Consider the following 12,479-nt stretch of genomic DNA (forward strand, 5'->3'; position numbering starts at 1 on the left):
ATTTTGTTTCTATGATGAAAGGTCATTCTCATCTTGAAACCTTTGAGCTATATGATATATGATGGATTAAGTCCCTAACATATTCTTTCTAAACTAATGACTAAGTAAAGGCTTAAAGATACTTTTAAAAGGGCTATTGTGCTTAGCACCGAGTGGATATGCAAGTGAGAGGGGTTCTGTCACAAAGGAATGGAGGGTCCCCTCCATGTTTCTCATGATATGGAACCCCGCACGTTCGTTAGTATTATGTTTCTAGTAGAAATCTCCTTATACCATAACTATGTGCTCTCATAGGTTGTAGCTAGTGGATGCACCTAGATGTTACCATGATTGTATGCCCAATCTTAGTAAGTAGGACACTCTCTTTTCCGTGTGGGTGGAAGACACCGGATTCCATGTAGCTCACATGGTCTATGTCAGTTATGGCAAAGTTTTATAAATGATTAAAATATGAATGAAAAAACCAGGGATTCTAACTAGTTCTTGAGGAATACTACTTAATGTAGATGATGGTATGGTATGTTACCTATGCATTGCAGCAGTGGGTCTTAAGAGAGGTTCTTGTGAGATTTATTCATGCATGTTTCTTATGAATGAGGTTATGGTCGGTTCACTTAGAATGATGGCTAATGAAGTATGTTTTTATGCTTATGACTTCTTGATGGTTTGCTTAGAATAAATGGGGGTATTGGACTTCATACGTACATTATAGAAGTGAGCTTAAAAAGGGGTTGTGGGTGGTGTCTTATGATGTAATGTTAAATGAACTCAATTATGTAGGATATGAACTATGTCTATGTATGATGTTACTTATGATCATGAAATGTCTCTTTATCTTACGCTTTGTATTTATTATGCCTTACTTGAATGTGCTTTATGACTTTTAACTTAAAATAGCATGTTTTGAACTAAAGAGCCTTTTGTGCATGTTTTCACAGTTTTTATTGTATGTTTTCCATTCTTAGTACAAGTGGAATGTACGAACCCATATTTATCTTTTTTTTCTAGCATGTGTAGGTTTGGGTTAGTAGGTTCTTGTTGAGGTTATGGAAAGGCTTGGATTGCATTCTCCAAGGACATTTGGTATGTCCTCAAGTTCCGAGGACAACATGACACTTCCATGATTTCATTACACCTTCTAATAGAGTATTATTGTACTGCATATTATGACTCATTCGATTGTAAATAGATAAAGTCCCTAATTTGAGATTCGTATGTTGAAAGAAGATTTTTAATGAGATGAGTCTAGATACTCTATTTTAATATATGAATTTGACATGAATTGTTAAAGTTTTCAACATTCCACATTATTTAATGTCTCATGCAAGGATGATATGCTAAGGGATTTTATAATACCCCCCCCTTCATGGTCGAGTATGTCGTGTCACGTCTTGGGGCTAGCCCGAGTCATGACAAAGCTTCACCTTTCTTCTTTTTTTTTTGTTCTTTAGTGTTCTAGAGAGAGTTTTGGGGAAAAGTTTGTTTTGATTTGGAATTTTGGAATTATGAGGAAGATGATTTGATTTGGGGGTCTCAAATCATTAAATAATTAGTCTAATTTAATTTAAAATGACGTCTCTATGCATTTAAATAAAAATGGAAAATGCCAAAGTACCCCTTAACTAACTCATAAAATGATTACAGGTCACCACTTAGGCCCCCTCAAAGACGGACCATGGTTGGACCCACGGCTTGTGCTGGTGAAGTGTGCATCAAGGTTCTAAGACCTAATGTTGAAGGCTCGACCTATAATCCCTCACCCACGAGGCGTGAATGGGCCCTCATGGGTCACTTCCTCTTCACCATTTTGGTGCACTCCTCAAGGACCCATGGTTGGTCCTTTGGGTTTGAACCTTGATATTCTATCTGATAAGATTTATTTTAAGGTACGAGGAGGTATATTTCAAGGCTCTAACCCTAACATCAAGCTCTCATTTAGTCTACTTGTTTTTGGAGTGTTACCTTATCTCTCTCATGGAAACATTCATCCTCTAATGACGGTCTAGAGAATTCACAGAATTAAAGACTCAATACAAGAAGCCTAAAATACATTAAACATATAAATAATGCACAGTCCAAAGGAAGAAACTTTGACTCCGTATCAAAACAAGGAGAATCATTATTGAACAATAACGGACATCATGCTTAGTTATAGTGAATACACGGAGTTACACAACTTTATGTACAACGCAGATATAAGACATAAAGGGTGCAAATGAGTTGTAGGGGAACTAATCCTAAGTCTAAGCTTTGACATCAAAAAAAAATTATACAAGGACAAGAAAAAAGCGAGAGAAAAGAGGCCAAACTTGATATTATTGTAAGCACACGTCATGAAAATCTTGAGAATCGAGAGATTTTTTCTTGTTTTCGGCTTCCACTGTAGGAACAGGAGGTCATAGTCAGAATACAAGAATAAAAGTAGAATCAACGAAAGGGAGAAATGCATTTATATAAGAGCTTCAAAGCTGGAAGGACAGGTCCTACTCTCTACCAAGTTCATCAGGAACTCAATCATTTCAACCGAATAGCGCACCTGATACAAAGCAAATTTAGGAAAAGAGATCGGAGAAATCAAGGGAAAAAGGAAGAAACACCAACCTTTCACAGCTGATATCAAGAATTCATACAAGCTTGATTAGAACATTTTCAACGCTCCAAGGCAGCAAGGGAAAAATGAAGTGATGAGAAGTTGAAAGAGGCAAACCTTTTAGGAAACTCTAATAAAGGGTTGTTCTTTTTTAAATGTACATGGTTTGGTAACTTTTGGGCTGACCAGGACCTGTTTTTTTATGTTATAGTGGCCCATTTATGGTATTTTAATAATATGGATCATGAGTTCAAAATTTAACCAAAAAAAAATTCAACTCCATCAAAAACATAATCAAAGCAACACAAGGAAGTAGGAACTACATCTAACAACCCACTATGCATGAAACTCAATACTTCTCATATTCATAGGAGGAACTACTTTCTCCAACTAAAATCATACTCAACACAGTATCATAGAGCTAATATGCAATTACTTTCAAAAGCATACTAAAGCATGTTAATCAACTCATCTCATGAAGTCAAATACGCAACTCATATCTAATTAAGAACAACATGAGGAACATAAATCATCAAAACTCATTTTCTTATTAAACAAGAATTTCTCAAGAACATGCATAAGATAAGAAAATCATGGAAACACACATATAGAACATATGACTTCAAAAAAAATAAAACTCAAGAGGAATTACTTACCTCAAACTTGAGTAGGAGTAGAAGGAACGAAATAAGGGTATCAGGACTCATATAGGCCTCTCCTTAACAAGTAGCACCCTCAACTAAAGATTAATCCATAAAACATTCACGGAGGCAACTTCTTGTTTCTCAAACTCTTGACATGCTGGTCTAGAATTTTAACCGGCACCTCTTCATAAGCAAGATTATATTTAACCTCTAAACCCTTTATGGAGACTATGGTTGATGGACCCCTAATACATTTCTTCAAAATTAACACATGGAACACCGGATGCACCAATACCAACTCATTTTGCAAGTCTAACTCATATGTCCCGTTACCCACATGCCTCAAAATCTTATAAGAACCCACAAACTAAGGACTAAATTCTTTTTGAACCTCATAACACCCTTCATGGGTCAAATTTTCAAATACACCCAATCATGGACATAAATTTCTAAATCTCTCCTTTTAACATTGGCATAGGAAATTTGCAGACTTTGGGCCATTCTCAACCTCTCTCTAATTATATTAATCTTCCCTATGGCCTCTTACACACTTCCGATCCTAACAGAGCAACTTCACATACTTCAAGACATCCTTTATGAGACTTATCCTTCCATAGAGAGCCTCAAATAGAGTTATGTCAATACTTGAATGCTAATTGTTATTATAGGAAAATTCAATTAACGGTATATGGTAATCCTAAATACCTTAAAAATGTATCACACATTCCCTCAACGTGTCCTCTACGCTCTGAACGGTGTGTTCCTCTTGGACATCCGTTTGAGGGTATAAGTAATGCTAAGTTTCACCTTAGTTCCTAGACCCTTCTGGAAGGACTTCCAATATTGTGAAGTTAATATGGGGCCTTAATCCGAAATGATAGACAAGGGAACTCCATGTAATCTTACTATCTCCTTCAAATACAATTTAGCATATACTTCAGCCGAGTAGGACACCTTGACAAGAATGAAATAAGCGGGCTTAGTCATTCGATCCACTATTATCCATATCGAGTTATGTTTTTGCGTAGAACGTGGTAAGCCTGCAGTAAAATCCATGTTCACATCTTCCCACTTCCTAGTAGAAATAGGAATATCTTTTGACAAGCCTCCCAATCATTTGTGCTCAAACCTAACTTTTTGACAATTAGGATATTTTTCTACAAATACCACGATGTCCTTTTTCATTCCATTCCACCAATAAACTTCATATAGTTCTTGGTACATTTTTGCGGCTCTCGGATATATAAAATATCAATAACTATGAGCTTCCTGTAATAGTTGTTCCCTTAAACCATCAACATGCAACCGACCTAGGTACCTAAGCACCCAATCTCCCCCTTGGGAGAAAGCCACAATGAACTTTTTGAGTACCGACTCTTTCAACTCAACTAATATAAGATCAAGACTTTACTTGGCCTTCACATCTATCATAAAGGATGATCGGACCCATTATAAGCTATAACACCACCCTCTGAAGAATCCACTTGTTGAATGCCTAACCGAGCCAACCTATGCACATCACGAACCAACTCTTTCTTTTCATCATCTACTAGAGCCACGCTACCCATCGACAACCTACTAAGAGTATCTACTACCATATTAGACTTTTCAAGGTGAAAAAGGACACATATTATAGTCCTTAAATAACTCTAATCATCTTCATTATTGAAGATTCAAGTGTTTTTGATTAAACACGTATTGAAGGTATTTTTGATCGGTGAAAACATCCACAAGGAGCCCATCCAAATAACGCCTCCATATTTTCAAGGCAAATACAACTACTACTATTTCAAAATCATGGGCACGATAATTATTCTGATATACTTTAAATTGCCTTGAAGCATAGGCTATTACCTTCAATTTTTCATAAGCACACATCCCAACCCGACTCTAGAGGCATTACAATAGACCACAAAACCGTCCATACCTTTTGGGAAGGTTAACACCGAACGAAAGTAAGTCTATCTTTCAATTCGTCAAAAATTTTCTCACATACCTCTCACCACTCAGACTTAGCCTTTTTTAGTCAAAGTTATGAAAGGAGAAGTACTGGTGGAAAACCCCTCAACAAACCTCCTATTGTGACCGATCAAGTGCAAAAAACTTTTAATGTAGGAAGAGTTAAAGGTCTAGTCCAACTCTTGAACGCATCCATCTTTTAAGTATCTATCTCAATACCCTTCGTTGACACAATATGCCAAGTAAATCTACGGATCTTAACCGAAATCCACACTTGCTGAACTTTGCAAAACGTTGTTGGTCCTTAATAACTTGCTACATAATTCTCAAATGGTCCATATTTCCATTATCACTCCAAGAATAGATCCACAAATAATCAATAAACACAATCACAAACATGTCTAGGTACTTCCTGAACATTCTATTCATCGAATTCATAAATGTCATAGGAGCATTAGTCAACCCAAATGACATAACAACATATTCATAGTGACCATACCGATCCTAAATTCCATCTTTGGGATATCAACACCTCTCACCCGCAATTGGTGATAACCCAAATAGGGGTAAATTTTGGAGAAATAGCTAGCCTCTTAAAGTTGATCAAACAAGTCATCAATTATACAAAAGGGATAGTTATTCATAATGGTAACTTTTTTCAGTTGACGATAATCAAAGCACATTCGAAAATACACATCCTTCTTTTCAACAAAAACATCGGAGCACCCTGTGGAGAGATACTCGTTCAGATAAAACCTTTATCTAGTAAATCCTTTAGTTTCTCTTTTAACTCGGCCAGAGCCAATGTTATAAGGAGGAATAGATATAGGTTGCATATTTCGTAAGATATTAAACAAAAATCAATTTTTACTCGAGAGGAATACCGAGCAAATCATCTATATAAACTTCCAAAAACTCATTTACTACCAAAACCGACTCTAGAGATGGGGTTTTAAACTCAACATCTATCACCCAAACAAGATGGTAAATACACCTTTTGGAGATCATCTTCCTAGATTTAACAAGATAAAAATTGACCTGCAGGGATAGAATTTCTCCCCTTCCACTCAAAAATAGGCTCATTTGGAAATTGAAATCTAATCACTCGTGTCCTACATCTAATAGAGGCATAACAAGCATGCAACCAATTCATACCCAAAATAACGTCAAAGTCTATCATGTCTAACTATACAAAATCCACCAAAGTAACTTTATGGGACAAGGAAAATGGAAAACTTATACACTCTTTTTGCCACCACAAAATCACCAATCGATGTAGAGACCAAAAAAGGTTCTATTACCACTTCGGGGAGTATTTCAAACTTCATGGTCACAAAATGTGTCATAAAGGACAAAGTATCATCGGGATCTAACAATGCATATACATCAATATAAAAGACTTTTAACATACCGGTCACCACATTTGGGAAATTGTTTGGTCATCTCGGGATTGAGGAGAATAAAAGTGGTTTTGCTTTTGAGCATTGGAGTAAGAACCTCTTGGAGGAGCTTGTTTATCTTCCCTTCCCTTAACCTTGAGAATTAAACAATTTCTAATCTTGTGGCCAACCTTCCAACAACTAAAATACCCATCAGTACCAACAAGACACTTTCCATCATGCTTTCTATCACATTTTTCACAACTAGGTCTAGCAACATAAGAACCACCACTATTACCTTGTTCAGGTTTAGGGTTTGAAACCCTATCTTTTTTAACCCTTGAAGAACTATAGGAGACTTGGTTGGAGAACATTTTCCTAAAACTTGGTCGACCTTATCCAAAAGACCTAGCATTGGAGAAATTCGCATCACCAGTTCTAGATATTTTCACCTCTATATTCCTTTTCTTGAGGAATTTGTCTCCTCAATTTGTTGAGCAACACCATAAGCCTTGATATATCCATTTCCTGATAGATAATTTTCGAATGATAGTCTTCTTAAACCAAATCGAACACACCCATCAAAAACCTACTCATCTCATCCCGCGAATCTGCCACCATAGATTGATATACTAGGATAGTTTGGTAAATTTAAAGGCATGTTCCTTGACACTTATTCTACCGTGCCAATGGTTAATGAATTCCTCCACCTTATCTTTCCTCAACTCTCAAGAAAGAATCTATCATGAAATGTCAATCTGAATGTTTTCTATTCAACCAGGATCTCTCCTACGGGTCTTGTCTTTTTCCAAAGACCATACAATACTTAAGCAACATCCTTTAGTTGGTAGGAGGCTAACTCTTCCTTCTCTCTCAAATATACTCCCATAATATCAAGGACCTTATGCACCTCATTGGTATGTATTTTGGGATCCTCCTCCACATTAGAGCCATGAAATTCGGGAGGGTTCATTATCGCAAAATCCATTATCGTAGAAGCAGCTGAATTCACATTAGCATTTACTTGAGCTACCGATTCTCTATTGGCTTAAGCCATCACGACTTGAGGCAATATTTGAACAGTAGATCTAAACTCTGCATGGGCCACATTCTTAACCACGGGATTAACCGGAGCTTGGTTAACTTGAGGAGCTTGATTTGGTTGAAGAGTTTGTTCATTCACAACGCCACTCTCCATTATTATAATGGTAGCCCTTCAATTGTTCATATCGTGAAGACACAAGAGAATGATTAGAAGAGGGACTTTATAGACTTAAACTCTAAGGCGCGACTTAAGAATATTGAAAAAGGTGAAATTTCCTAAACATTTTATAGCCTATCATTCATAAATATGGCGCGCTTCACACTCATGAACAAGACCCAACTACACGTGGCTTATGAAATATCATCCTAAATCATTCTAAACATTATGCTCTAATTACCAAGTTTATCATGACCCAAGGGTAACCCTCAAACGTAACTAGGCACATAGAACCCCAAAAGGCACCATGTAAGCCACTTGGCATATCACAATATAAAGCATTAAAATAATAAGAGTGAAAAATGCATTGAAGTCCAAATAGGTTCACAGCCCAAAACACATCATCCAAAGGTGGAAGTACAAGAATGAAGCTACAATGATAGTACATCGTCCTTGAATCATGAGGACTCGACACGATAAAGGAGAAATGAATAAATCCAAGCTCAAGCGACAATGGGGACAACCTTTAGAACTAGACCCTGCACTTAAGGTAAATGTAGGAAAATACGGGTTAATACAGAAATGCAATAATTATGACAATCATGCAAAAAAATCATGAAAACATGCTAAAACGAACATTTTGGTTGAATGAGCATTTACTAGTTTAAAGCATCATTTAAAGATAAAATAAAAGCTACGTCATTGATGAGTCCACAATTTACACTCATTTAGAGCTGCATTTTAATAGATTTAGTGACCTCCAATTCATATTTTGTGACAATGATGGATGGAAATCCTAGATGCTCAGGTATTTAGACTGTGGAATAAAGCATGGATACTAGTGAGCAAAAAGGAACAAGGCCACTGAACGAACAAAAAAAAAGGCCTGAGGATCGCCTAACCTATTGGGAAAGTCGCCAAATGGTCATGGTCTCACCTAATGTTCTAGTGTGCCAAGCCCTGAAGGAGAAAAGCAAATAGGCAATAGAAAGAAGCAGTCGATGAATGATTCTGTGATGTAGTGTTATATCGCCCAAAGATACAAAACTTAGAGATGATTAAGGCTAAAGCAAAAAAGTCAATGAAATTGATGAAAGGGCGGATCACCGATACACTCAAAAATCCTGACTAATTGCGCCAAATGGTCCTACGCAACACAATTTTTGGCGATTATAAATACTTTTAAAAAATTTTAGCTGAAAAATGTTTTTCAATCTTAGTTTTTGTTGGATCATAGTATTATTTATTTTTGATGTTTGAGAATGTAGATACAATAGCTTTGAAGATTTTCATTTTTCTGAGAAATTGGAGGTGGGTATTAAATATTCGTCATCTTAGACCTATGTAAAGACATTATTATTGTTACCCGAAACACAAGTCCATATTCATTTCTTGTTTTTTACTATTCTTGTGGTATGATTATAACATTCTGGGTTAATTTAGTTATTAGGTATAACTATTTGAAAGTTTAAATGTTATTTTAAAGTGAATTCATTCGTTAATTACGGCTTAATCTAAAGGGTTGTAGTTGCAAATGCAACTCTACCTTAGTATTTTTGTCTTGCTCGAGAGAGAGGTTTGAAAACCAAGATTATTGAACTGATGGTTTGTGAGTATTGGTATGTCATGGGTTCAGCTCGATAGAGTGAATATTTAATCATTTTCCACACATTCAGCTCGAGAGAGTGAATGGACTAAAGCGATGGTTGTTATTAATTGATGCTTATTGGTGTTCGAGAGAAACTAATTTGGTACTGGGTAGGTTATTCGAAGAAAGTCTATCCCCACTAAAGTCTAGCTTGGTCACTGATTTACAACAAATATACTATCAATTGCCATTACCCAGTTGTCTACCATAGCCCATAGTCATATCACATCCTAGAATTCCGTCTCCATATTCGTATATGTGTTAATTTTTCTATTGTTTTTTGTTTTAGTTTATAATTGAATACAAATCCCTCTTTCATAATTGAATCTTATGTCACCTTAAACTTGAACTATGTTTTTATTCATCAATGTTTTTTGTTATGATTGACTCGAATATATTCGTAATTAGTTGTTGATTCTCAAATACATACCAATCCATGTAGGAATGATCCCAACCTTTGATTGGGTTATATACTAACTAACGACTGTTGACACTTAGCATTGGATAAAGTGTTCTTGATTACTTAAATGTTAAAATGGCGCCGCTTCAAGGGAGTGGTGTTATTTGAGAATCTTGAGTTAAGTTGAATTTTTCTCTCATTTGTTATAGTGATACTTACTTAATCTTTAGTATTGTTTTTCTTGTTTGTGTGTAATTCTGTAAGTATGAATGTGAACGACAGTAATGGCAGCCAAGTAGGCCATCAAAATGACATCAGAAACCTCAACAATTCAAATGAGCCTCATGTTAATGAACCCATCTCATGGGCGATATTGGTGTCATTCGCTTGCCTCCAGGCAAAGGGAATGTGGTGTTCCACATCACGAGTAGTATATTGCAACTCTTGCAACTAAAGGAGATTTTCAGTTGTTTGGATCATGAGGATTCCATGAGCATATTAGAAATTTCATTTATGTATGCAGACTATTCTCCTTTAAGAACATCTCCCCCGTTGAGCTTTTTCCCATTCTCCTTATGGGAGAAGCCTGCAAGTGGTTGGCTAAATTGCCACGTACATCAATCACTTCGTGATAGGAGTTTGTTACCGAATTTAAAGTGTGATTTTTCCTTCTTGAAAGTTGATGGCTCTTTGAGACAACATCCAAAGCTTTATGAATTTGAAGAAAAAGCCAATTCATCAGAAAATGGCTGCGATTCAAGAAGTTTGTGCTACAATACCCAACTTATGACTTGCTTGACAACGTTTTGCTGCAATATCTTTATCGAATCCTTGATTTGGTAAACAAGGTTGTTGCTGACCAACTTTCTCTGGGAGGTTTAGTATAGAAACCTTTTGATAACGGCTCAACTCTTGGATGGCATGACCAAAATCAATCGGTCTTGGTACAACCGCGATGACCATGTCTCCCCCCTTTTACATTTAAATGGACCAAGGAGCACATGGAAAAATACCAGAGAGGCACCAAAACATGGCTAAGATCATGACACAACTTGATATTTTGTCAAAAAAAATTATGGGAACGGGTGCTAACATTTTCAATGTCATGGGTGTTGGGTGTGCTAATCCTGAAGAAGCAAAGTTTGAAGCTTTGTATAATGAAAAAGGTGAATTTCCTATCCAAATAAGGTATTGGTTATCGTTCATTCTACCCAAGGCAGGGTAGAAACCAACATTGGAAATGGGATAAAGGTTGGAAAGCGTGACCCAGAACAGAGAGACCGAAATACAAATTGGAATACAGGGAGAAGGATAAGTATGTTCCTCCCTATGAGAGCCAAAATCCAAAGGATTCATAAGGTGGGTGGTCTGATGATATTCTCTCTCGTATCTTTAACAAAGTTGAGGGGTCGGATAAGATTTTGAAAGAAATACAAGAAGATTTATTAACCCTTAGACATAACGTTACCTCCCATTCAGTATCGATCTAGCAGTTGGAGACCCAAAAGGTCCATATCTCCTCTCATCTAAACCCAAGACAACAAAGGGGATTTCCTAGTGAAACGAAGGTCAACCCCAAGAATGAGGCTTGAAGGCATACTTGCATCGTCTTGCGACATTAACTAAGGCGCTTCTTAGGAGGCTACCCAAGACCCTTTATGACTTTATAATTATTTTATAAATAATGGTTTGTTTATTGTATAGGTTAAAGTGTGTAAGTGTTTGAAAAGTGCACTTTGGCGAGCCACAAGTTTACTAGGCAAATCACTGAAGAAGTTAACAATGCCGATCCAGACCTCCGTTAAACTCAAGAAAATTTACTTTGGAGTCTGTAAAACTCCGGGGGGCTGGGAAATGATCGGTGAGTCACATACTAGGTCTGCGACCCCACGTACTCGTTGTTTGGACCCCTACATTAAATGGAGGTCCTATACAACTCAGTGAGGTAAATGACTACTCAGCGTTTCATCGAGTATTTCAGCGAACATGATTAATGTCATCAAATTGGCAAGAGCTGGATGGTTTTTAAAAGGCAAAATTTTAAAATTTCCAACTTTTTTACTTTCTATTACTTTTAGTTTTCCCAAAATCACACCCGCATGTTGGATTCTATATTTTTGCATCTCTCTAGTATTTTAGTCATTGATTTGTACTCAGATTCATATTACATTGTCGCCTCGCATTTCTATCTTCTTAATTGGCATCAAAGGTTGGTTTACCAAATCCCGATTTTATTTTTCTAATCTTGTACTCATTTGCAAATGTTATTATCGTATTGAAGTGTGTTGCACCTCTCTGATAGGATAAGAATATTCAAATGTCTGATTTAAATTGTTAATGTTCCCTGTATTGCTTCTAATATTAAATTCCTGTGCTTTTTGTGCGTTAAAACAAACTAAATTTTGTGGGGTTGTGCTTGTATGTTTCTTAGTATAGTTGGATGAAATCTAACCCGTAATTGTGCTAAATAATATAATTCTCCTAATTATAGAATGGGTGACATCATTTTTAAGGGTGAAAGTCATTGAATGGCCAAATATGGCAAAATCAAGAAAAGTCTAAGTATCCTGGGTAATAGGTGTAGTGGGTCTTACTTTATTTGAGAAGTGCATGCTTTGAATTTTTTTTTTTGAGGGGGGGGGGGGGGGGGGGGGGAGG

This window comes from Solanum pennellii, chromosome 5 (genome assembly GCF_001406875.1).
Source record: "Solanum pennellii chromosome 5, SPENNV200".
Taxonomy (NCBI): domain Eukaryota; kingdom Viridiplantae; phylum Streptophyta; class Magnoliopsida; order Solanales; family Solanaceae; genus Solanum; species Solanum pennellii.